The sequence below is a fragment of the Mercurialis annua genome, linkage group LG3 (genome assembly GCF_937616625.2).
Source record: "Mercurialis annua linkage group LG3, ddMerAnnu1.2, whole genome shotgun sequence".
In the NCBI taxonomy this organism is placed as follows: domain Eukaryota; kingdom Viridiplantae; phylum Streptophyta; class Magnoliopsida; order Malpighiales; family Euphorbiaceae; genus Mercurialis; species Mercurialis annua.
The window spans coordinates 63,775,733-63,780,818 of NC_065572.1; the positions used below are offsets into that span (position 1 = coordinate 63,775,733).

The 5,086-nt window shown below is 39.2% G+C and overlaps 1 long non-coding RNA gene across 1 annotated transcript; it reads right to left on the reverse strand.

The window, feature by feature from the left end:
- Window positions 1–3,445: 3,445 nt before the first annotated feature.
- Window positions 3,446–4,128, reverse strand: LOC130015305 (uncharacterized). Its single transcript, XR_008790326.1, has 3 exons — window positions 4,081–4,128; window positions 3,896–4,000; window positions 3,446–3,502 (listed from the first exon to the last, which is right to left on the reverse strand). It is a non-coding gene; the product is annotated as an uncharacterized LOC130015305 (long non-coding RNA).
- Between the last annotated feature and the right edge of the window lie 958 nt (window positions 4,129–5,086).

Below are 5,086 nucleotides of genomic sequence, written 5' to 3' on the forward strand. Positions count from 1 at the left end.
GTAATTCGCAAGCAAATATTTATTTTAATAACCTCAGCGCAAGTAATAAATACTTTACCATCTCAATCATTCATAATTTGCAACCACATAACCACTTTCTATCTTCTAGTAAAAGCAATAAATACTCAGCTGTGTTCGTCGTCCGTATAAACAGATACTATTCACTTACTAACTTAATAGTCCTGGTTCGCGCGCGTAATGCCACATACTACTAATGCACACATAACACAATTACAGACAACCACGGTCTGACTCTTGCTGCAGTAGTTCCTAGGTATACTTACTGACAAATATTCCCTAGTCAAACAAGCAATCTGACAACTCTAGCAGTGGTATCTGGACCAAACTGCTCTCAAACAAGCATTGAAACAAACTTGCAGTGGTAACTGGACCAAACTGCTCTCAAACAAGCATTGAAACAAACTTGCAGTGGTAACTGGACCAAACTGCTCTGATACCAACATTGTCACGACCCAAAATTTATTGAGCCGCAACCGGCGCTAGGGAACGGGAGTGGTAGCTCCGGAACCCGTAGCAAGCCTAAAATCACAATTTATTTTTCGCAAATATAATATAAACAAATAACAACAAACAACGGAAGCAAATATATACATATATATAACATATAACCGAATATGTACACTAACTGTTTCAAAACCTCGCGGGCTCTAGTTACCGTACCCTGTACGAACTGGCCTCGCGGTACTATATACATCAGTTAGTGTTTCAAACATCCCACTGGCATCTGGGGCCGTGGATCACATACAACGTACGTAGCCTATCAAAAAGCATATAGACAAATACAGCAGTTGATATATACAATCAATATAAACTGCTGACTAGGCTACTATTCTGTTGACACAGGACCACTACTGCAGCACTCACAGAAGTCATAAACTAACATATACAGCTGACTTCTGCACTCCAAAATTGGCCTCTAGCTAGGTCCACAAGCTAAGCACCTGGAAGACATCAAAGGTGAGGGGTCAGTATTTGGGGAAATACTGAGTGAGTTGACATTTACTAACAGTATTAATATAAAAACATAGCATCGCATCTCAAGAAAATGTTAATATAAAACATATAACCATGTATTTGATCCGTACGAAACTAATATCCTAGCATGCGACACATCTCTCAAATAATCATATATCATACAACTCAATCGTAAGAATCAATTGCGAGTCCAACTCGCTGGTGGCCCAGCCACTCGATACGGGGACTTCCAGGCTACACCGTAGCCGAGTTCACTCTGCGTATCGAAATCATATACCCAATCGTAAGTTTCATATTCATCAACAGCTCCCAACTGTGTCAAGTCATTTCTCAATGCAAACATACTAGACTGACTCGATACTGGTGATCACACAGCCTATTGACACCCAATAGGTAGCTAGTTTCTTCGGATCGCATACTAGTTCTCATATATAGAAATTAATAAAGCATATAACATTTCAATCAATTATATATAATGCGATGCGTGTAAACAGTATATATATATATATATGTCAAATAGTTTTAATACATGAAAGTAAAAGTACAACTCACAGTGACCGCAATCCAAGAAATGATATGATCGATCTGATAGTACGCTCTTGCTAGTCCGCCTCTACTGACTTCACTACTCGCAGACACGTCTGATAAATCGTTAATAGTTAGACGTGATTCTCGTATTCTTGTACGTATAATACTTTTAAGTTTTATGATTTAGTTTCGTTTTATACTTATTTACGTATTCAATATCTCTAGTCGTATAAACGACTTAGCGAATACTATTTCTCATAATTGAGAATCGCTTAACGTCCTTGATGTTTTCCATTATTATAATTTATCTAAAACGTCGAGCTAATCTCGAGATTAATGATTCTCAAAGTCCGAAATCCGTCTTTCCACGTCCAATTACCCTAAACGTCAAACACTTAGGTCGAGCTAACATCAGTACACGTTCGTGCACCCGTGGTACACGGTCGTGTACCACGTGCACAGCCCCGGAAATCAGATTTTTCGGGGTTTCGCCACAATCCCGACGTGCTAAACATACCCACGCTCAATACCCATATCTCGGTTTCTTCAAAAACGTCATAATAAACTCAAAAACGTCAAATTCAATCCAAAATCATAATCTCATGAAAACAGCCCACAAAACCATCTTTTTCATGCCAAAACCCGACCTCTTACCTTAATTCGATGGCCGGAGGTGATAGAGCTTTCCGTTCTGAAGAAATTACCGCTTGAATCGCTCGAATCGGACGTCGAACGAAGAAACGGCGGCGAAACGACGGAATCGGATGGATTTCTCTCGCTCTCTCTGGATACTTCTTCTCCTTTCTGATTCAAATTCTAAAACCTTATATGTTAAGGTTAAAAGCTCACTTTGATCCTTTCTTTCTTTCCTTGTTACCATTTATTTTTCAAACTTTTCTTTCATACGATTTAGTCCATAGCTAAATCGTTAAATTCTTTTATTACGACTTATACGTATTATTTATATCCGATAAATAATACCAAGCTCGATATTAGTACTTTCCGTCAAATTTCAATATTTCTATTTTCGACACAAAGTGGCTAACTTACCACTTTGGTCCCTGTACTTCATTTTAGACTTTTCTTGACATTTTTCCTATTAATTCCAATTCTAACTTTAGAATTGAAATATAACCTTAATTTTCTCATAGTTAACTTCTCAAAACCGACCTACTTGAAACTTATTTACTTTATCTTTTCAAAAATTCTTCTGATATCACCACTCTGGCGAATCAAAACTGGACACGTGGCCCAATTAGCTAATTAAATATTTTGGGGTATTACACAATAACTGGAAGTCCAGTAAGCATAAATACATCCTTCAGAGTAACAGACATGGGACCACAAGGGAAAAGAAAAGAATTGGCAGAAGGACTCCAGTATCGAAGAAACGACCTACACATACCAGCATGGAAGTCAAAAGATTGTTCACTCATTCTTATCAATTCAAGTAACCCAAGCCTTTCCCAATCTTTTTCAAAATAAAGTCGCAAGCGGGCTATCCACAATGTCCATCCGGTCGTTAGCCGCGGCCATGACTTGTTCCCAAGTAAAGAGTCTGTAGTGTCTTTAGCTTCAAAATCCAGTAATAATGAGTCCGTCTTCTGAAGTGGGATTGGAGGATCTTCTGGAACATTTTTGTTGCCAATCCCTCGTATAATAAGACCGTTCTTGGAAGTAGGTACCAAGGAAGTATCCCTGTAGTAGTGTTTGGTCAAAACCAACATAAACTTATGATGCAGAATTCAAGAAGATTTAGTGCACAGACTTACTTGAAGATGATGTAAGGAGGGAAAGGTGCAAGAAGAGAGGGATCTAGAATCTGTGAGTAAAAATTCTGAAAGAAACAAATTTTGGTCAGACTCCAAATATAACTTCCAAAAGAAAAGGGTCACAGGATATACCTTCTCAATATTTTGCTTTCCATTGGTCAGTGCGGCAAGTAGAGGAGAAATTGGAATGGCTACAGCCCGAGATCCTGTAAGTACAAAGTTTAATCTCTAGAATGTAAAATATGCAAATATCCAAAATTGGCTAATTTGAGCAAGTAGTTGGTTGTTATTAGTCTCTAAATGTTAGCCAATTACATACCCATTTTGAGTTGTAAAATAGTTGAAAAAGAACTGAATAAACTTGTGCAAGCTAGATAATGAGTTTAGGCCTAACGACCTTAAATTACATTTAGCATGGCTATCCAAAGGTTTTGTGATGTATACAGGCTAAAAATTCTAGCCGAACTCACAAAATGAAAAAAGAAAAATTTGCACAACATTCAAATATCTTAAACTATTTACAAAGACCTGCATATTTAAACATTCCAACCAACCAATTCACAAAACAAACATAATAAGTAAAATTGAAATTTACTTACCTACACCTATGGAAGGAGTGAAATTGGTTTTCATGGTAAAAGAGGTAAAAGCTGGTTTATTTGCCGCAAACTCAGAAAAATTGGTGTTGTTGGAAGCAAGAGAACCTGTTGAATTGATGGCAAACACTTTAGCAAACTACAAATGAGACATAATATTTCTAAAAGACATTGAAGTTTAGTTTTACCTGAAGACTGAAACAGGTCTTTGTGCAAAAGTTTATTTGCTAGAGGAGTACAGGGCAACTCTGTAGAAATCGCAGAATTCGGAATAGAAGCCGAATTGAGTCCAAAAGGAGTAGCTACTTGTATCAGACAAAAAGAGACAATGGACTTGTCAGGTGCCAGAGGAGATTTTTAAAATTGATACACTATATCAAAACCTATTGGCATTATTGGTAAGGAATTTAGAAAATAAATCCTAATTTCTAAATTACAACCAATAAACAAAATTTAAAATCACCTCAACAAAATTTTATCTTTTTTTCCTTTATGAAACAAAATTAATTAGTTAAACAGAAAATTAGTTAATTTATAAAAAAAAAGGAAAAAAGGAAGGGAAAAGAAAACCCACCTGCAGAAGGATGATTGATGACTACCGGATCAAGCTGCTGCCGCTGGAAAGGAAGGTCGCGGCTGCTGGCCACCGAGTTGAGCTGCTGTTGGGAAGGAGCAGCGCCGCTGCTGTTGACCGCCGGATAGAGCTGCTGCAGAAGAGGGACAGCGCCACTGCTGCTGGCCACCACGCCGAGCTGCTGCTGCTGGAAAAGAAGATCGCCGCTGCTGGCTACTGGATCGAGCTGCTGGCGGAGATGGACGACGCCGCCGCTGCTGGCCACCGGATCAAACTGCTGCCGCTGGAAAGGAAGGTCGCGGCTGCTGGCCACCGAGTCGAGCTGCTGGCGGAGAGGGATGACGCTGCCGCTGCCTGATTTCACCGCCACGGAAACGCCTGGGATTGGAGCTGAACACGCCATACGGTCTTTGGCCGTTGCACCTGCTGCCGTGGGAGAGGGGGAGCTGCCGACTGCCGTGGTTGTCTTGGCGGTGGTTGTTTCCTTTCCTTCTCCAATTATTGACATCTTTTGGGGTTTAGTATTTTTTAGATTGAGAGAAAAATTGATTTGAGCTTTGGAATTAGGGTTTTGCTCTAATTTTTTTGGGGGAGAATCTTGTTCAACTTCTGAAATTTCT